Raw genomic sequence first — 23156 nt, forward strand, 5'->3', positions numbered from 1 at the left:
TACCCAATATTAAGTACCTATTCAAAATTAGTAGCGCCTTTTCGAGTTCGAAAGGTTTCGTAGCCTATAGCCCTGCCGAAATGGCATTGCATTTGTACACGAAGCAGGGTCGGATTGTAAGCAAACAGCACCCCCGGTCACTTTTCTTCTCGGATTCTGCTTGACGAGTTACATCGATCTGTGGAATATTTAGCGAAAAAAAAAATTATCTATTACTTTTACCAAAAATGAAGTACCTTTTTTCTTTAAAACAGTTCGTCCTTTTCGAGTTTGAAAGGTTTCGTAGCCTATAGCCCTGCCGAAATGTCATTGCATTTGTACACGAAGCAGGGTCGGATTGTCAGCAAACACCACAAGCGTCACTTTTCTTCTCGGTTTCTGCTTGACGAATTACATTGATCGGTCAAATATTTAATATAAAAAATATCTATTTTACCAAAAATACGTACTCTTCTAAGATAAATTAGCTCTTTTCGAGTTTAAGAGGGCACGTATGTCAACTGTAGGATGTTTTATTTTTATATTTTCCAGTGTCTATAAATTAATAAACAACAGAAGCTTCCGAATACAAAAATTTCAACATGAGTTTTTTTTTCTTGAAACTTAAAAGTTCTAACCCCTAAAACCATATTTTTAATACGCTGGCGGACGTATAACAATCCCCAAAAATTACCATATTTAAATTGTTACTATTGACATATTTCTATTCCGAACTGAACTCAATACATGCAAAAAAAAAACTAGCGAATGTTATTTATTATCTCCGATGGGTGGATGATTGAGAAACGTTTAAATAAATCTACCTTTCTGTCTCTGTTTTTCTATATAGGTCACTCATTCTCTCTATCTGTTACTTTCCACAATCCGAATTTACACTAGGCCCCCCAAAAATCTTGTAAAATTTTATCTGCTTAACTTCTTCGCGTTGTTCATATGGCTGAATTTTTTGGGAGATATATCGTGCGTTATTTGTATTAAAATTCTGTTTCCTTTTTACCTACTTCAAAAACGTAAGCGAGCATTTTTGGTTGTTTTATTAAACAAAAATTGATACTAAATAAGATCCGTCTCTCCGACCTCAGCCTCCTTTGATCACTCCCCAATTTTTTTTAATTAAGTATAGAAACCTCGTCGAACATATACATAATACTAGGTCAAAATGTTACGCGGTTACTCATTAAAGTCGCAATTCCGAAAGCTTCTTACCTATCTTTTTCCAGTCTTTTTTTGTTTTATTTATCCGTATATGAAACACACATTGAACACAAAACTTAAACTCGTTGGCGATATTGCATTAAGCAACAAACGCGTATAACAGAAACGAACCCTTAACACAAACGCTTCTTTAAACTTCGACTGACACGTGAAACAACCCGCATTCCTACGAAAGGCAGGTAAACCAAGCAGGTCAAATTTTAAGCTACCCTCCAGTGTCGTCATAGGTTGGGGCATAGTAAATAGCGAATACAACAAAGCGGTAATTTATAATAATTTAATGTGCATTTTATTTAACTTAAGTTGTTTTGTAGAAAATGAGATATTTCTACAATTAATCAATATACTACGAGTACTTTTCCGCTTAATTACTATTTTTGAGAAACAAAAGGAAACGTTAGATTCCATTCAAACTTTTTCGGTTTTCATGATATCTCGCGTTTATTTAGAAGCTAATGGCCTGTGGCCTTAACCAGACGTTTCCAAAGCCTGGTTTGATATTATGTATATAAATCTTAACAAACACGAAAAATGGAGTTATATTGCCACCGAAAATCTGAATTTATGTTTAAAAATGTAACTTCCCGTATTTAAACTATTGCCTCCATTGGCGCCTATATTTTATAGTTTTTTTTTGTATCCTATTTTTTTTTGTTTTGCTTGCAAATGTGTGTCCATTTTTCGGGTACTGAATTTTTTTTTCTCAAATTATTACATATTACTCAAAACGGAGTTAAAAAGAGACGAGGAGAAAAGGGAAGAACCCTTATTTCTCCGACACTGACCTCCGATGTTTATAAAAATTGACGCCTTGACACCCTCCCCGTGAATATTTTACAAAGGATTTTTAAAATTTAACTTCCAAATAACGCATACTCTCGCCTAGTGTCACAGTTTTGGGCCCCATTTTGCTATGGTTAGACAGGTTTATTCTTGTACATTGTCGGGACAAAAGAAGCATCTCCTTCATCCAAATTGACTTTTTCATACCTAATACAACAGCTGCCGGGCATCATCTCGCCTTAATTGTTTCTATTGAATTAATTTTAGTTACAAAAAATTAGATGATCGTCAAAATTGGCATAAAAAGATAATCAAGATTTAATTAAAACAAGAATATGCACAAAAGAAAAGAGATAAACTCCGACACGGGAAACAAGGAAATATCGCTGAAACGGCAACTGATCTAGCGCGCGCCTTTTTTAAAAATAATAATTTTTCAAAAGAATTCTAGGCTAAGCTAAATACCTGGTGCAACAAAATATTGAAGGATCTTCATGATCCTACCTGTGAGCGAGTAGAAAATTATTTGCAAAGAGGATAAAGGTATATCTTAATATAAATAGTTTCACTATTGATAATATGTCCCCTTTTAAAATGGCGCATTATTTGATACGTACTTTTTTTTCTTGTCAGAGCTTGTCTAAAACAAAAGCTTGATGGATGGAGGTTCTCCGTCAGGTTTTTTTCCTGTCGAAACAAGTTTGTGCGGCGTTCGCTTTGGATCTGGGGAATGGGTGGGGTTATACATATATAAGCTATAAGAAATTTTAATTTTTTATTCAGTTTCCACTCATACAATTTCGTGATAAGTGCAGAGTGAGAAAAATGTCCGAAGTCGAAAATTATCCAACGCAAGCATTGGATTCGTGGGGAAGATTTGTGGTCAATGCGGAAATAATCCGCGAACAAAAATACATTTACGAGGTAGCAATTACGCTGCCGGAATTCGGACTAGAAATTACCTCAGGTCTTAGCCCAGCAAGAATCTTCGCTCCGGCAGTGAAAGTGAGCTTTCTCCCCTACGTTTTGTCGGAGAAAAGAAGCATTTCGTTCGACGAGATAGACTTCACAGAATTAATACAACAGCTTCCACTGTTATTGTTAGCAGGTCCGACTGGTAAAGTTATGTATTTTTGTTCGCGGATTATTTCCGCATTGACCACAAATCTTCCCCACGAATCCAATGCTTGCGTTGGATAATTTTCGACTTCGGACATTTTTCTCACTCTGCACTTATCACGAAATTGTATGAGTGGAAACTGAATAAAAAATTAAAATTTCTTATAGCTTATATATGTATAACCCCACCCATTCCCCAGATCCAAAGCGAACGCCGCACAAACTTGTTTCGACAGGAAAAAAACCTGACGGAGAACCTCCATCCATCAAGCTTTTGTTTTAGACAAGCTCTGACAAGAAAAAAAAGTACGTATCAAATAATGCGCCATTTTAAAAGGGGACATATTATCAATAGTGAAACTATTTATATTAAGATATACCTTTATCCTCTTTGCAAATAATTTTCTACTCGCTCACAGGTAGGATCATGAAGATCCTTCAATATTTTGTTGCACCAGGTATTTAGCTTAGCCTAGAATTCTTTTGAAAAATTATTATTTTTAAAAAAGGCGCGCGCTAGATCAGTTGCCGTTTCAGCGATATTTCCTTGTTTCCCGTGTCGGAGTTTATCTCTTTTCTTTTGTGCATATTCTTGTTTTAATTAAATCTTGATTATCTTTTTATGCCAATTTTGACGATCATCTAATTTTTTGTAACTAAAATTAATTCAATAGAAACAATTAAGGCGAGATGATGCCCGGCAGCTGTTGTATTAGGTATGAAAAAGTCAATTTGGATGAAGGAGATGCTTCTTTTGTCCCGACAATGTACAAGAATAAACCTGTCTAACCATAGCAAAATGGGGCCCAAAACTGTGACACTAGGCGAGAGTATGCGTTATTTGGAAGTTAAATTTTAAAAATCCTTTGTAAAATATTCACGGGGAGGGTGTCAAGGCGTCAATTTTTATAAACATCGGAGGTCAGTGTCGGAGAAATAAGGGTTCTTCCCTTTTCTCCTCGTCTCTTTTTAACTCCGTTTTGAGTAATATGTAATAATTTGAGAAAAAAAAATTCAGTACCCGAAAAATGGACACACATTTGCAAGCAAAACAAAAAAAATAGGATACAAAAAAAAACTATAAAATATAGGCGCCAATGGAGGCAATAGTTTAAATACGGGAAGTTACATTTTTAAACATAAATTCAGATTTTCGGTGGCAATATAACTCCATTTTTCGTGTTTGTTAAGATTTATATACATAATATCAAACCAGGCTTTGGAAACGTCTGGTTAAGGCCACAGGCCATTAGCTTCTAAATAAACGCGAGATATCATGAAAACCGAAAAAGTTTGAATGGAATCTAACGTTTCCTTTTGTTTCTCAAAAATAGTAATTAAGCGGAAAAGTACTCGTAGTATATTGATTAATTGTAGAAATATCTCATTTTCTACAAAACAACTTAAGTTAAATAAAATGCACATTAAATTATTATAAATTACCGCTTTGTTGTATTCGCTATTTACTATGCCCCAACCTATGACGACACTGGAGGGTAGCTTAAAATTTGACCTGCTTGGTTTACCTGCCTTTCGTAGGAATGCGGGTTGTTTCACGTGTCAGTCGAAGTTTAAAGAAGCGTTTGTGTTAAGGGTTCGTTTCTGTTATACGCGTTTGTTGCTTAATGCAATATCGCCAACGAGTTTAAGTTTTGTGTTCAATGTGTGTTTCATATACGGATAAATAAAACAAAAAAAGACTGGAAAAAGATAGGTAAGAAGCTTTCGGAATTGCGACTTTAATGAGTAACCGCGTAACATTTTGACCTAGTATTATGTATATGTTCGACGAGGTTTCTATACTTAATTAAAAAAAATTGGGGAGTGATCAAAGGAGGCTGAGGTCGGAGAGACGGATCTTGTTTAGTATCAATTTTTGTTTAATAAAACAACCAAAAATGCTCGCTTACGTTTTTGAAGTAGGTAAAAAGGAAACAGAATTTTAATACAAATAACGCACGATATATCTCCCAAAAAATTCAGCCATATGAACAACGCGAAGAAGTTAAGCAGATAAAATTTTACAAGATTTTTGGGGGGCCTAGTGTAAATTCGGATTGTGGAAAGTAACAGATAGAGAGAATGAGTGACCTATATAGAAAAACAGAGACAGAAAGGTAGATTTATTTAAACGTTTCTCAATCATCCACCCATCGGAGATAATAAATAACATTCGCTAGTTTTTTTTTTGCATGTATTGAGTTCAGTTCGGAATAGAAATATGTCAATAGTAACAATTTAAATATGGTAATTTTTGGGGATTGTTATACGTCCGCCAGCGTATTAAAAATATGGTTTTAGGGGTTAGAACTTTTAAGTTTCAAGAAAAAAAAACTCATGTTGAAATTTTTGTATTCGGAAGCTTCTGTTGTTTATTAATTTATAGACACTGGAAAATATAAAAATAAAACATCCTACAGTTGACATACGTGCCCTCTTAAACTCGAAAAGAGCTAATTTATCTTAGAAGAGTACGTATTTTTGGTAAAATAGATATTTTTTATATTAAATATTTGACCGATCAATGTAATTCGTCAAGCAGAAACCGAGAAGAAAAGTGACGCTTGTGGTGTTTGCTGACAATCCGACCCTGCTTCGTGTACAAATGCAATGACATTTCGGCAGGGCTATAGGCTACGAAACCTTTCAAACTCGAAAAGGACGAACTGTTTTAAAGAAAAAAGGTACTTCATTTTTGGTAAAAGTAATAGATAATTTTTTTTTTCGCTAAATATTCCACAGATCGATGTAACTCGTCAAGCAGAATCCGAGAAGAAAAGTGACCGGGGGTGCTGTTTGCTTACAATCCGACCCTGCTTCGTGTACAAATGCAATGCCATTTCGGCAGGGCTATAGGCTACGAAACCTTTCGAACTCGAAAAGGCGCTACTAATTTTGAATAGGTACTTAATATTGGGTAAAAGTAATAGATAAGATTGTTTTACATTAAATATTTGACAGATCGATGTAACTCGTCAAGCGGAATCCGAGAAGAAAAATGACGGATGTGCTGTTTGCTGATAGTCCAGAACGGCTTCGTGTACAAATGCATGGCGGGGAGACCAGAAAGTTTTCGAAACTGCGTGAGTGGAAGTCTGCGTTGGACAAATTTTGAAAATATCTGAAGGTTTAACGAATTTTGGAGAATTCGACAGAGCTACAGACTACGAAACCTTTCGAAACGAACACACGTGTCCTGTTGAACTTGAAAAAAGACGAAATTATTTTTAAAAAGGTATATTGTTGCTAAATAATAGATTTTTTTTAATTAAAATATTTGACAGATCATGGTAACTCGTGAAGCAACATCTCAGAATTGAATCGGGGAACGAGGAATCAAAAAAAGGTTAACAATTTGGATCATTTTGGAAGATACATACGCCGCGCTTTTCAAAGCGGACAGACGTGCCCTTGTCCAGCTGAAACGAACACACGTGTCCTGTTGAACTTGAAAAAAGACGAAATTATTTTAAAAAGGTATATTGTTGCTAAATAATAGATTTTTTTTTAATTAAAATATTTGACAGATCATGGTAACTCGTGAAGCAACATCTCAGAATTGAATCGGGGAGTTGTGTATTTGCTGGCAATCCGGGCCTGCTTGGATCATTTTGGAAGATACATACGCCTGCGCTTTTCAAAGCGGACAGACGTGCCCGTGTCCCACTTGACAAAGGCGGAATTATTTTAGGAAAGGTATATTATTTGTAAAAAAAAAATATACAATTTTTAAGTAACATATTTGACAGACCATGGCAACTAGTAAAGCAGAATCCGAGAATTCAATCGGCGGCTGTATGTTGACTGACAAGAATATAATTGCTGTTAATCCGGCCCTGCTTCTTGTACAAATGCATAGTGGGGAGACATGAACATTTTTCGAAATTGCGGCCCTATCCTCTTGGGATTCTACGTTGGACAAATTCTGAAAACGACCCAGAAATATAATTGGTGAGAAAATAGTTTTTTTTGTTGTGTTAACAGTTAACAATTTTTTTATTTTGGAAATAAGGGGTTTCAGTGTGTACTGGTAATAGTGAATCAATTTAATGACCTCAGCATCTCTAAACCCCCATCTTGAGACGCGTTAACGATCCGGATCGAGTTACGTCGGGTAATTGTGTCACTTTTTTAATTAAAAAATGAAAGAGATGTACCTACCATACTTTAGAAACCCCTACTCCCCTTTGGAGGTGATGAAATAAGTTTTGGCATAAAATATAAGTTCCTCGTATTACTTTGATATAAGTATAAGTCTTGCCTGTTTTTTTTTTTAAAAGGAGGTTCAAACCCGTGCGAGGTGAGGTTTGATATATGAAACAGACCAGTCATGGGGACACGAGATATGGAAAGTTTCAGCGTAGTCGTCGCCACATTGCTGCCAACACTGCATATATAAGGAATCACGAACCATTCAGGTAAAATTTTGAAAACACATATTTATGGCAATATAGAACCTCTCTTTTTTTTTAACAGGAATATTGAGACTTAGACCAGTATCTTTTTAAGTAGGCATGTGGGGTAAAGAAGACGCAGAAGCTTCAGTCGGGTACCATCGGTAACGTAGGCGATTGATATATTTCCACCACTACATATGTTGGATTGGAATTTCCCATTTGATGCTTTGACTGACTAAATGAGGAAACTTGGAGGTAAGCTCTTACGGAATTCTATCGAAATATGTTTAGTAACATATTGGTGCATTACTCTGTCTTCCAGTCAGTTTCACATAAACTTTGCACGTATTATAGAAATGCCCTACTACCTACTACTTTTTTTGTGTTAATATTATTGAAAGTAGTAGCTGGTAGCTGTAGTCGTAAGCCCAGAGAGTCTCTGTTTTGAACATAATACACAAAATTGGGCGTTCAAAAACAATAGACTGCATGCCTTTTAGAGTCGGCGTAAACTATGGTCATATACCCCTGATCAAATTCAAAACTACAAAATCGTTGTGTCTCTGCATTAAAAAATAATAGTAAAATTTATTGTAGGCACCTAGTAGAGTATCGAAAATTTCCATTTTTAGTGCCAAATTGGTTACTCCAGTAAATTCCAACTGTTCTAATTTTTTTTTTAATAATTTATGATGTTAGTGAGTTTCATTGCAATTATTTGTTACTTAAATTTTCTGCGTATTAAACCATAATTAACAATACGCTATTCGTTAACGCAGGTAGAATTAATGACGCTGACTGACCTGATTTTGTCCAGGGGGGCGTAGTACGGTAGTTTGTACTGTGATGTTTGGTAGTTTGGCAGTGAGCTCTCATTTATGAAACTGGGGAATGTTTCGTTATCTTCAAATCGTAAACACGTATCATTAGAATTATATTTTTAAAATATTGATTAGGACATGTACTAAGTAACTAAATGCTCTAGCGAAAATATTCACACATATTGCGGAAAACGTACAAATTTAAATTAGAGAAAATTAACTATTTTTAGAGGTTGGTTTTTCAAAAAGGTGGGGATTTAGTTAAAGAACAGATAGAGACTAAAGGGAAGCTCTATGAGAAAAGTTAGAATTAAAAAGTCGATGTTTTCGTGTCATAGCGAAAGATGGATTATTATTAAAAATAATACTTGCATTAATTGTTGTCACCATTTGTGAAAAATATGGAAAATATCCTCTAGGTTCGCATACCTTTTTTTAAATTTTTTTAAGGTGGCTAACAAAATACACAGACAGAAAAGTTTAGATCCTGTTCGTTAATGTAGCGCATAGAAAAAAATTAGAAAAGAGAACGTTTCGTGTATGGCATACGTAGTTAGTACGGAATATTAATCTGAAGGCTGCAAGACAGTGAAAGAGTGATGCGCTTAAGTGTGGTTCAGAGGGGTTATTTGGGCTGTAGAAGTTTTTCTTTGAACAGGGTTCAAATAGCGTCTCCTAGAGCGTTAGCAGAGAAGAGTATTACAGTATTTAATATAAGCGTCCAGATTTCATTATTGTTGAGATTGCATAGAAACACACTTTCATGTAGTAGTCGCAGCAGCTTTAAAGTATATGACTTTTTAGTTAAGATGCCTTTCGAGTTTGCTTTATGGCTTGATAGGAAATTAAAGGGTAGATACAGATAAGTTACGAAAAAAAGTATGTACACTATCCTCAAAGATCAGCAATAAATAAAAGAAATTGATGAAATAGTAAAGTTGACTGCGATATCTTAAAATCATCAATAAGATAGATAAATTAAATTAATTTTGAAAATATTAAATAATAAAAACAAATAATAAAAATAGCAAAGAAAATCAAAATCATCAATAAGATAGACAAATTAATTTTGTAAATATTAAATAATATAAATAAAATTATAATAGTAAAGAAAGCCTACCACGGCCACATACACATAATATTTTCGACATATGAACTTTTCCCAGATAAATAGTCAAATATTTCACGATACCTTAAAACAGAAGCATGCGGAAATATGTATGAAGTTAACGCACGGTAGATTGCTTAGTAAATTAAAAAGGTATATGGTTTCTAATATCCTACTTTATTAATGAAAATTTTAACCAGCTTTTTGTTTTGCAGATATTATTGGTGGTGCCTGCCAGCTTCCAGTTCCGAGAAAAGAAATCCAACACTTTTCGTCTTTATTTCCCCTGTCCTTTGTGCGCAATAAAAGTACAGTTTGTACCCGCGTGGGTACACATTCGCAGAACTATATGTTTTTAAAATAAATGTTTTGGTCAATATTCACTAGGTGGGGTTACCTTATTAAAGAAAATCTTATTCCAAGAGGGTACACTAGTTTACATTCGAACCGCTAGAGGGTGCAGATGGTCACGCGAACAATATGATCAAGTCTCATTGACGCCATTGCTTTTCTTAGGGGTGGGAAAATATCTGGGCTCTGATTGGCTTCGCCGCCATCGCAAACTAGAGGTGGGGAGATTGATTAAACCGCATTTCTGGTTGCTTATCCAATGGGGGCCAGTTTCAAGGGATTATGGGTAAAGGCGGAGGAGCTAGAGAGTCGTGGGGAAGGAGGACACGCCCACAAAAGGGAGAGGAGTGGGGGAAGCCTATATTGTACTTATTCACTACTCTTCTTTAATCCGCCTTGAAACAAAATGTCGATTCGGCATCAGTGTGGGGTTCAGATTCACTATTATATATATAATAATTTGTGTAATAAGTCATTTCAATCAAGGTGTCGACTTAGATAGATTTTCAGGAAATTGTGAAACCTGGGGAAGTGGAAAGGATATTCCCCTGAGAATACCTTAGTAAAAGTTATTGTATTATTACACTCCTGTCTGTGCACAACGCACAGATTAAGTAAAATAATAAGCACTAATACCGCAGAGCTTCCCCATCCTTCTTTATTTGATAACACAAGTCTACAAAGTTAAACTTTTTGACAGATGTTTTTTTTTTTATTTCAGGAAAATAGTTCAAGTGTGAAAACAGGAAACGCCCTTTCAAAGTCATATTACAAGCTAGACGATGAAAGTGTTGTAACATGTTTTGAAAAATACTTTCGTAGTTTTCGTCCTGAGAGTTCCCAAGAAGCTTATCAATTAGTTCTTTAAATGAAACCCTGGCGATTTTCTCCACATTGGTCATTGTGTTTTGAAAATCCTTGTCTTTGCATAATGTTCTTATCTGCGGCCCAACAAAAATACCTTCTTTTATATGGGCATCAGATATGGCCGGAAATTTCTGGCACAAATATTTGAGGCACTGTTCGTTTTTGTCTAGGGCTTTAACAACCTGCCTCAACAAGCCAAGTTTGATAGGAAGAGGAGGCAGTAAAACTTTTTTGGGGTCAACTAAGCTATCTCCTAATTCCTTTTTGGTTACCAGCTGTAAGGCTTGTTTTAGGTGACCATTCTATTTGAGTCCTACCTATTTATGTCTACACACAAATAAAGCATGGACATTTTGTATAAACCTCCTGTTGTCCTAGGAGCGTGCACAGCACTTTAGGGTCACCGCAAGGCACCACAAAGAAGTCCAAAATTCATTTTAAATGTACCGAATGTGCAACGGGAACCTAGGCCAGTTCGTTACTATTGTGCAATGAAACACAATTTGTTTCTTATTTTTACTGTTTGAATCTTTGAACATTACACGAACAAAAGTAACAATCACCACTGTGATTCCGCCATACCATAGGAACACCAAAGCTTAAACATTTCTTCCTACCTTTTTGCAAGTTTCTTAATGCTTCGGCGCAAACGGAGCAAATAGTATGAGGAGCCCAGGACTTGTCTTGATCGTCAATTTTTACACCCAATAAGAGCGGTATACATTTTTCAGAAAAGAAGTTATAGTTTGGCTTTCCTTTACTACGATATAACTACCACAGATATAACAAAAGTTATTTGGATTGTTCACACCAATGTGTTCTTTCCATATACAACCGACATACGACCAATACAACCAGACTGCGCATAAGCAGGTTACAACGCTGTATTGACGCTTCTGCGTCAACTATGTTGCTTTGCGGTGCAATCTAATATTTTCCAGTCTTGTCAAATCACATTTAATTTCATAAAAATCAATTCATTTAAAAATCATGCCTAATGTGGAACAAACATATTCATGTCAAAGGTATATTCATAAAATAACATTTTTAAGATATAGAGCTCAATAAAAAAAATGCCGTTTTTTGGAAAAAGGGCCTCCAAAGATATGCAAATAAGCAAACAGTTTTCAAACATCAAAATTACTGTAGACCTGTGTAGTCGAGGAAATAAAGTTTGCAAATTTCTGCAATTCGAAATTTTATCGAAAGAGATAAAAGTAAGTAATTAAAATTTGAGATTAATTAGGGGATTTAAAAAAGAAATTATAGCAAGAATCTCTGAATAAGTGTTTGTTTATCTAACAAATAACGGCGACATTTTTGATCGCAAAATTTATTTTCTTTCGTTCATTGCGATTTGCTTTCCATGGTGTTGCTTAAGACATGCGTAACCGTTTTTTAATTTTTTTTGGAACCTACCCATTCCCAATACAACAATACCTATTCTTTTTTCGAATCCACTTTTTCCATATCACGCGGTGATGTCGTAAGCGCCTTCGCTTAACCGTTCCTAATCAACTGGTCGTAATAAACAATTAAAATCTTTAGCGGACGGACGAGAACGTGAGGAATTTAACTGTGGGCAACATTTTACGTAAGTGTTAATTATATGCAATTATCGGACTGCACTCGAAGTGTATCGCCTAATTAGCATGCTATAATTAACCGAAAAGTCGGAAGTCTAGGAAGGTTGATCCGCGTGTGGTCCTATCAGGTGGTCCAATGAACAAAACGTCTCTGTTTTATGCTCGTTATGATGATTTATCTGTGCTTGCAATACACACATTAGTTCGATTATTATGCATTAAAAAAAGTGCTTAAGTAGAGTTCTGACATAGTGTTTAGTTTTTTAATATTGCAAATTATCACTATGGATGGGCCGGAAATTTAGCAAGGATTCCCTCGGAAATATATTTCTGTTTGATATTGATACCTACAGTGATGTTTTTCTCTTCAAAGTTTTTAAGGATAATGCACCTACCAGAGCTGTCGAAATTTCCTCTTCTTAATGATAAGATTCCAAGGAGAAACGCACTGTCAGCATGAGCAGAACCATATATTTTTTATTTCTTGCCATAGCAGTACATTTTGCTTGTAACGATTCTTAACCATTGACGTTGACAAGTTAACCTTAACCGTTGTTTATTTGTGAATCATTTAACGCTGCTATTCAGTTTTTATTCAAAAACGTGTTCTTAACATTTTATAAATACAAAATTAAAACTGTAAAAAGGGAGTTGAAAGTAGTTAATGTCTGAAAGCCGAGCTGAAAGCTCCACAATGAAACTAAATTAGATTTTATGTTTGCGGACCTACAAAATTAAATCCAGTCGCAAATGACTCGTGAAATCTGGTGTACCGACTCTGTGAAATCCGTAAAATACGTAAACGTATCATATTTCTAAATTTTCCAATTTTATTGAGCGCTTTCCGTTATTTAAATAATTAAATAATAAACAAAAAAACAAATATAAAATATAAATATAAGGAAGTTGATATTTATTAATTTAACACTGACACTCTTTCCCACTTTTTCCCACTATTATTTTTACTTAATATTGTTTCATTTATGACGGAATACAAAAACTTTGCACATATCACATTATTTATCAAATTGGGTGAAATCTAAAAAAATCGTTTGGTAATTACTGAAATTTGAATCCGGTGAAATGTTCGTGAAATCCCTGAAATTTTGCGTGAAATCTGTGAAACCATATGGTTGTGTGAAATCTAGTGTGAAAGGTTATAAGTATTTAGTGAAAACTATCTTTTGAAAATACGCTATATTTGGACCGCTGTATAGGTGGACATTATTATGAGTTTGGTACTCAAGAAAAAAAACATAATAAGGACTTACGTCTGGGTTAAATTATAATTGACTTTTTCCTATTAAAAGTGTCCCATTTGGACCAAGGTGTAGATTGGACATCCCTACTCTAGAAAAAAAGACAGATGGTGTAGCTGCGTCCGGGTCGCATTTTAACATCCTTTAGAGACCTACTTCACCATGCACAAATACTGGCGTTTCATTGAAACTATGGGATGCCATGGATACATCTCCAGTAATTCACAAATTGTTTTTGATGTCCGATAGTTTTGTTATGTTTTGTCGGATGTTATTTGTTATTAAGCGATTTATTTCTTATAAATTATATATTTTACGAAATAGATAGTAATTGGCTTAATGCATTTTTCTTCTGTCCAAATTTGAAAATATTTTTTGTTAGGTAACTACTAACTAACCCAAACTAACATGTTTTTGCCAGCAGTTGATATTGCTGCATCAACTGAAGAATTTGTGAATGTCATATTGTCATAAACATCCAGTGGAGTACCACAATGTCTTATCCCTAGGGGATAAAAATAATTTGTTCGTAAGCAGCAGCTTTTGTTTAGTTTTGGTTAGAATTTTCCTGATATAGTATTATTATACCTTTCCGAGAAAATTCAAAACATCTCTGTCTCATTCTGACACTTTCAAATTGAAACGTTGGTTTTTACTAGATATTAAAGTGTGTAACGCCCAATAAAACCTCACTATTTATGAGTGGTGCCGTGGGTCTTCAAAGAATGTTAAGTGCGTCCGGATCAAAATTTCGTAGACAAAAGTGTGCTGTGGACCATCATGTAGGTTGTAGTCGAGAAAAAAACGATTTTTGGGCTTTTTCCTATCAAAAATGTTCCATTTTATACCACTGTGTAGATTGGACAGGACATTCAGCACAAAATCAAAAATAATTTAATTGCGATCGGATCCAGATTTCGTGGCCAAAATTGTCCGGTCTGGACCACCTACATGGTTGTACATAATGACCGATTTGACACTTTAGAAAAAAATCATCTTTCGTCAATGGAATGTGCAGAATAAACAAAAAAGACTGTAGTTAAGTCTGTGTTAAATTTTCATGGGCTTTTTCCTATCAAAAATGTTCAATTTGGACCACTGTGTAGATTGGACATCTTCCGTCGAGAAGAAACACCATATTTCGTTAACAGCACAAAATCAAAAACAATTTAGTTGCGATTGGATCTACATGTCGTGGGCAAAATTATCCGGTCTGGACCACCATGTAGGTTGTACATCCTTACCGATTTATCACTCTGTTATTCGCCAAAAGAATGTGCAGAACAAATAAGAAAAACTGAAGTAACGTTTATGTTAATTTTTTTTTTGATCTTTTTCCTATTAAAAATGTCTCATTAAACCACTGGGTAGATTGGACGTCCCTACTCGAAAAAAAAAACATATTTCGTTAACGGAACATCAAATATAAAATAAAATGTAGGTTGTATATCCTTATCGGTTTACCACTCAAGAAAGAAAACCATGTTTCATCAATAGAATGTGAAGGACAAATAAAAGATACGGTAGTTACTGGGCTTTTCCCGATTAAAAATGTTCCATTTAGACCACTGTGTAGATTGGCCATCCCTGCTCCTAAACAAACCCATGTTTCGTTAACGCAACATGCAATACAAAATAAAAGAGAATTCAGTTGCGGCCCGATCAAAATTTCGTGGGCAAAATTGTCCGGTTTGGACCACCGTGTAGGTCGGACATCCCTAGCGGTTTACCACTCAAGAAAAAGCTATCTTTCGTTAATGGAACGCGCAGCACAGACATAATAGAATGTCGCGTTCCACACAGTAAAAGCCCGGCACGTGGACTCTAATTCCCACGGTCGAGCAGCGAGAGCGTGGCATTCTTCTAGGTAATTCACCTCGGGGACGGTGTGTTTGTGTCGTTCGCGATGGCTACGGCGTCCAGACATAAAAACAAATAAAAATCGGATAGGTATATAGAGGAAGGGCGTTTTTAGATTTGCCTCGTCGAAAAATTTCGGGTCGTTGACGGCGGACGTCGTCGCGACGTTGCCGCCTCTCCTCGCTACTAATATTAATTTAAAAGAACGGTTCGTAAGTATAACATCCACTCCTGGGGGGTCTTTGACCCCTGGGGGATTCTTCGTTCTGTCGTCGCCGTTTGTTTTTAATTCCTGGCCGCAGACTTATCAACAGCGACGTCCAAGGATCGAAATTTGTTTTGTCTCGTGTAATATACGGTTAGACGCTTTCGTTTTATTTTAGGTGATTTATATTCCTATTTGCTTCGCTTTGTCGTTCCTCCTACGCTCGTGTAGGAAAATTTTTTGGACGTCGACCGATCGGTTTTATATTTTTCCGGGGTTTGTGTCCAGTTCTCCTTTTTGTTGGTTACGATATTAAGGTTTTCCGAGATTTCAATAGTGGTTGGATCGATGTACAGTGCGTGCTTCTCTTTAAAAAAAGAAAAACGCACATATACTGAAATCTTTAACATCATAAATTGCTGCCCACATTTTTTAGAATAAATAAATAAATATTTGCATTATAATCAATCCTACTAGCGGAAGTAGATATCTGGTAATTTAATGTATAGTATTTTTCTTTGTTTTAATGTATAAACGTTTTGTGGGTTGATAGATGTATCGCCAGACGACAGTAACTAGCAAAGTAGGTCTGGAATTTCTGCTGTGCTTTCGCTTTATTGGTTTCAGGTAAATAGAATACGAAATGTTATTATTATTATCAATATTATTTAGTTTTGGCTGTGCTTCATATTACTATTAAAATTGAAATTTGATTGCGTCTTTTATAAGCTATTCAGACATGTATAGATTTGTTAATTTATTTTTTAAAATAAACTCCTATTATAACCTAATTTTATTCATATTAACATATTATTGTTTTATTATTACTATTGCTATTATAAAAAAAATACAAATTACAAAATACAAAAAATGGTAAACATTAAAAAACGAAAGTAGGCAATAAGAATGCTTTTTTTTATTATTTATTTTTTAATATACTTACTTATATTTCTAATAATAACTGAGATGAACCGCATTGATAATCAAAACATTGTACACTAAATTACCATTTGCATGAGAACTTACCGTTAAGTACCCCTTAAATGACCAGTAATTATCATTGCCATTGCCACTTCAATGGTCTAGTGCTATTAAATAAACAACGACGGTTAAGTAAAGAATTTTTAATTAACCTTTTTATTAACTCACATTTCGACGACAGTAACAAAAATAACATTAACAAGAGGACAAATAATATCATAGATCAATCGTATCAAAAATAAGAGCAGAAACAAAACTCATATCATTTCTTAAAAAAATAATAAAAAAATTCTTTGATTAAATTCGAGTGGCTGATTTGAATATGATAAAACTATATTTTAATTAGTTAATTAATTAGTTAAATTCACGTCGAAATGTTTAGATACTGTTTTTCCAATTTTAAAATCTTATGTAATCTGATATAACCCTATCGAAAATTAATTATCACACATGAATAAGCCTTCCGAGTTGAGGTAATAAATTGTTTTTTTTTTTGGATCTTATCCGGTCGTGAAGTTTCAATACATAAGGGGACCGTAAAAATTATTGCCGCCAGTGGATGATAAATAAATTCGTAGAATTTTCCGACTATGGAATAATGTTTGTTTAGAAACAAACAGAAAGATAATCGCGACTACGTCAATAGCCGTTTCCTGTTATTTTTCGTTATTTGTCGACGTTGTTGTGGTGTTCGAAGCGTGTTTCGAGCCGACCGTTAGGAAGTGAAAAGGTTGGTTCAATTGCGAACATTCCGCACATTCTCTTACGACCGACCCCGCTCACCGATCTGGGATGAGCTCGATCACATTTGCACCAATTGAATATATTTAATGGTGTTGCCGGTGTGTTTTGAGACGTACGGCTATCTTTTCGCTTTTTAATTCTTGCTCAACTTCGGTATGGTGTCATGCGTAAAATTACGCTTGTCTTGTTGCCATTGGTGGCAACCATATAGCTGTAAAATATATAGAGGCACTGTACCTATATACTCATAGTGTAGGAAATTAGGTTATTTTAAATCCCGTTTTCAATCAATGACCATATGGCATGAACTTAAACACAAAGAAGACCAAGATTATGATCATTAGCAAAAAGCTAATGTGCAAGTGAACCACACTATCCTCGAAAAAGTCGAAACATTTCCGTATCTTGGTTGTAGCTTGAACGAAAGATGGGATCATTCTCGGGAAATTATTACTCGAATAGAAAAAGCACGCTCAGTATTTAATCACTTCAGAAACATTCTCTCTATTCAAAACCTGAATCTCCAAATACGACTGCAATTCCTCGAATGTTACGTGTTCTCTGTAATGCTCTATGGTGGGGAGGCCTGGGGGCATTGGTGAGCTGTGGTGCTATCGTAGAAGCGATCCACGTCTCATCTTTCATCTCATCTTGCAAACAATGAATCCAAAATAAAGAACGCTTAAAGGCCATCAAGGAGAGAAAAGTTGCATACTTCGGGCACATTGTGAGAAATGAAAAATATCGAACTTATAACATAGGAAAAACTAGAAGGTAAAAGAGGTCCTGGTATTCGCAGAATCTCATGGTTACACAACCTTAGGAAATAGACAGCGAACTGTTCAGGGCGGCAGTAGACAAAGTTAGATGGGCCAATATAATGGCCAACGTCAATAGACGAAGAGGCACTAGAAGAAAATACGTGTTAGAAATCACATCTGAAAATGCTCTTGATATGCAGAATACCAGATTTCATTTCACTTTCACTGTTGCATTTTTATATTTATTTTATCCACAATAAACAAGTGACTAACTACTTCCTGCTATTTTATATTTTACTAATAATTTATATGATGCCTTTATATGTGTCGATTATTTAGAATTGCGTGGTTCGGCTTATCTTTTCGACTAACTAACTACCAGGAATTATCCACTTCAACATTGACACATCCTGAAGGAAGACCCTACATGTAACTGACTATAACCTTCTGCAGTTCTATACCTATTCTGAATTTTCAGCTATTGATGGAAAGTGTCAAAAATGGTCTAGTCGTCAGTGATGTCTTAGTCGTTTTAAATGCAGTATTATCAGACCATAAAGTATATAATAACTGCTCACACCCAAGAAGCAGCCTAATTTGAACTTATTTACCAGGCAGCGAAAAATTAACACTTTTTGGCGAGAAAGTACACTCCTCTTCTAAACACTGTCGTCGTCCGCCCTCATGTTATGATGTTGCCTTTCTTGGTATCCTGTTAGGATTCCTCGCAGTATTCGTAGTCGCGTGTGACTGAAAGAAACACACTAAAAACCCACTTTTGTCCTGAAGCTAGTCAAAATTAATTAATGGAATCTGCGTGTTTGCATTTTATAAATTCGTAAACACACCTCTTGGTATACTACTGTACTTGTCATCATTAACCGGTTTTTCCAATTTGTGCTCACTTTATCTACTAAAGTTCATATTCACGGCAGTTGTAGTAGCCTTGAGTCAACAATTGTGTAGTCAGTCAGCAAAAAGAAATGGAGTTTATTGTGACTTGTATAAGGTTTTATATTGATTTTGCCATTGTTCAACATTGTGGTGATAATAACGACTCGCTCTTGTTCGTATTATTTTCTTTGTATTAGTGCGTTTTTTTCTACCATGTTAGCTTGCATATCCATGAAACATCAATCAAGGTGTCAATTTTGGCATGTACATATTTCAATTTTACGCCTTCAGGCTTTTGATTTTCCTCATGTACACAAATATTCAAGAACGTGGTCCGTATATTATAATTAAACAGTTTTTCAGTGAACTGTAAGCATAGTAGTAGTAGGAGCAAATTTGTGTTTTCGTGTTTGAATTAATTTAACAAAGGAGCTTGTCGATTTTCTGCGTAATAGTATGCGCTGAAATTTAAATATTGCCATTACTAACGGAGTAAACTGATAGAAACGTTAAAAATAAGTACCTTGGACAACGTTTGTTAATTGATTATCAGTTTGTTAATTCGTTGCGAAAATTTCAGTTTCGTTAACTTCGAATAGCACAAACAACACTCGTCGGCATATGTTTACGTCATTTTCATTGCACTCTCTATAATGTAACCTCGACTATACCGTTTGATTGTGTTTAATTCCTGCTGAGCTAATATTGCTAATTATTGTTATTGATTTCGTATTTATTTCGGATATTCGTTTTAAATAAAAAGCTACTTATTGGTGGGTAGGACGCGATAACAATGACACACCGATCATTCTAACCTAACTTTTCACAAGTAAAAAATTCAATATCATAAACTGGGATGAGAGGAATGGGATAATATATCAGTTAAAATATAAATCAAATTCAGTCACCAATATTTTTAATTTTTATATTTTTATTAACATTTATATATTAATATAATATAATGTTTTTGGAAATCAATGACGGCTATTTCCGTCCGGCTGTATATAATTATTATATTATTCTTCGACTAATGATAAATATTTTCGGTCATTCGGTGAAAAACCATTAGTGAACAAAGAAAAATTAAAAGTCATCTAATCCGAAGGCACTAAGCCACAGAATCCTATACAATTCCCCCTCGTAAACCATCCACCCGGTACATATTGTTATGTAATATGTTTTAAGCGGTCGACGACCTCTGAGTGACGTATTCACTTAAGTCCCTACACTAGGTATAATTCTGTAACTAAACAACATAGGCTATTGTGGTTTCAAAGCCGCCGAATCTATATTCGGAAAATGCAGACGTTCCCCCTTAGTAGTGATGAAATGGCCCTTCTGGCGCGTGAAAGTTAATGATACATGCTTATAAATACAATGAAGAAAAAGTGGTCCCGGATATTATTTATGTTTTTAATCAAATTCCTTTTCGGGTACTTTGGTGTTGACTAGAAATTATGATTTTTACACTTAGCGTTGTGAAATTGGCCGGTCAATTGATCAGTAAATTGAACGAAATAATTTTAAAAATACAATGAAATTTAAGTTTATTTATTTTTACTTATTTATATTGTTTGGAGAACTAAATGCAGTGGATATTTTTATTGGGATTCCCCGAATTGGACTTCACAAACGCATAATGATTTATTGTAAAATACGTATTATTATTAAATATCGATAGATAAATCTCTACAATTGCAAGATGTTATTTAAAACATTTTCATCGAATTTGACGAGTCAATCAAGAAGTGGTCAATTGACCAGTCAACACCATTTACATTTTTTACGTGGAACAAGGATTTTTTTTTTTCAAAAACCAGTAGTGTACATTTTTTTTGCTAGCAAAATGGAGTTGTGATCCGTCGTAAAACATTCCAATAAATCAAAACGGTTAAAGCTTTTTACAAAACTTCCTGGATTCCTCCTGCGTCGGTTTTTGCTTAGTCGAAATTGCTGACGTTTCGCCAATCATCCTGTTGACTTCAGTTTCAGTCAGGCTTTGAAGAAGCCAACAAGATGATTGGCGAAACGTTAGCAATTTCGACTAAGCAAAAACCGACGCAGGAGGAATCCAGAAATTTTGTAGAAAGCATTACAGTAGCTTGTGGAAGTTTTTTTGAAAAATCAAAGCGGTTAAAGTTTATGTCCTTAAATTTTCTTCATAACTTTCCTTATGCTGCATGGAGTACATAATTTTGACACGACGACGTATCGAAACGCATAAAACCGTTTATTTGTTCAATATAAAACGTCACGCAAGTGCGTAGTGCGCTAATAAATAAATTTAGAGGCACCGCGTGTTGTTAATAAGCGTGATCGTTTCGCAATCTTTTTCGATATTGCGAAATTAAGCTGTGCAACGCACGAACGTAAATCAGGACGGATTAAATGGTAATGTTTTGACAGGAACGGTGCTAGACGGTCGAGATCCGTAGCAGACTGTGTTGTTGCGTTCCAAATCGTCACTTTGCCAACAAATTGTTGATTTATGTGATCCCGCGGGCTTGGTCGGTTTTTGCTAAGGAGAAGGTGACGTGCGTATAAGAGGAGCGACCCTGTTCAAAGGCGTATCTCGTCATTGCGTGTGGTACTAACCGACAGTATTCCGCAACTAACCAGAACGATAAATGGGTGGGTCTCCTTAAACATTTGCGAGACTAGCAGGACTTTTTTTCGGTCACCATCAAGCTTTGTAATATTTTATGTTATAAGGTGTAAGTTTCTAGAACGATTACCAGGGGGCGTTTCGTTAAATGGTTCTTACTCTAAGTCTTAAGGTTAAGTGGTGGGAGATGTCCGAGTATTTTCGGAAGGTAATTTTAAATAACTTCAGAATGGCCTAACCTATTTTGGCAAAGTTGGTGTCAATCAAATGGCTGTTTTTAGGCCATCAACGCTGCCTTGAGCAGATTGATTTGGGTTGCTCGTATCTCCGCTAGAGGGCGTTTTGCGACATGACTACAAATGATATTTGTTTTCTCAAAAAACTTAAAAAAGTAAATAAAGATCTAACCTAACCAAAACTAATCTAGTGAAATAATAATAATAATAATAATAGTGATAATAATAATAAAGTTTTTTTTGAATTATAAACGATCTAAAAATAACAAGTTACCATTATGACAAACTTAATTTTTAAGTCGTTTGAGGTTGCTGAAGTTTTTTATTGTTTGGTAAATTATTAACAGGAAGCGATGTTATATGAGAAGGAGCGTTTAAATATTTCAGTTCCGCATGCAAAAGGGCTCCTCATATATTAAAATTATGTACGTCACAGCGATAGCATATTTTATTAAAGAGGTATGAAGCATGTTTTCTCTTTGCCATGTTGGCCTCTCTTTCCTTACCGATGATATCAATCAGAGAAATAAAAACTCAAAATAATGTCGTATCTATGGTCCTATTTTCACTTTATCTGCCATTATTAAATTCTTATTATTGTTATTTTAGCAAAATATATATTATATATCTATAAAATATTTATAAATATATAAATTTGCTGTTAAAATAACCATAATATTTAAAATATCAATAATAATTAATATTAGTAGGATTAACGGCCAGCAGCTCAGTGTCTAATTTAAAAAGGCAAGCGTCTGGATCTGGGCAGGAATTAAGTAGTTGAATAGAGATTCTGCTTATGTTAGTACAGCTCCAATAGATAGAACTTTATGGGCTTTACTCCTGTTTCTGGTAAGACTATTGCGGCTTGGTATTAGGGTTTTAAACTTTTTGTGGCTGATTTTCCGTTTATTTCTACTCACGGTCTGGAAGTGTATGGGCAATTGAGCCAATAAAAAACGGAATAAGTGGTAATTTTTTGTGCAACGTGCAAAGTGACATCACATGTTTCATCTATGTATTTTTTTTTGTATAGTATTTTCCTTATCGATTACTTTCTTAATTTGCTTCATCAGATGTGTTCGGAATACCAACTTTAATTACTTGTACAAACCCATAAGTCAGGTTGTTCTCGTTTAGTTGTTAAGCGATGGTGTATATCGGGGTCTGTCTTGTATTGTCTACAATATGCTAGATATATTTACTGTTACAAACATTATGTTATTAGCATTAAACGGAATTCAAGCATGTTAAAAGTTACCCACAGTGAGGAACCAATAGCAGTATAATTAACGACGAAACGTGCAATCACAAAATGGTTCCACACAAACTAGAATTAAAACGTGCTAGCAATTAATTGGCAT

The 23156-nt window shown here is 34.9% G+C and overlaps 1 protein-coding gene and 1 long non-coding RNA gene across 9 annotated transcripts in view; both read left to right on the plus strand.

The window, feature by feature from the left end:
• LOC132699911 (insulin receptor substrate 2-B) overlaps window positions 1–23156 on the plus strand; it is a 121982-nt gene that overhangs the window by 9627 nt on the left and 89199 nt on the right. The gene's annotated exons all lie outside the window — the stretch shown is intronic.
• On the plus strand, window positions 6565–9815 carry LOC132699921 (uncharacterized). The gene is made up of 5 exons (XR_009618569.1): window positions 6565–6813; window positions 6867–7068; window positions 7398–7535; window positions 7594–7769; window positions 9659–9815. It is a non-coding gene; the product is annotated as an uncharacterized LOC132699921 (long non-coding RNA).

This window comes from Cylas formicarius, unplaced genomic scaffold, assembly GCF_029955315.1.
Source record: "Cylas formicarius isolate icCylForm1 unplaced genomic scaffold, icCylForm1.1 PGA_scaffold_3__17_contigs__length_32017465, whole genome shotgun sequence".
Classification (NCBI taxonomy): domain Eukaryota; kingdom Metazoa; phylum Arthropoda; class Insecta; order Coleoptera; family Brentidae; genus Cylas; species Cylas formicarius.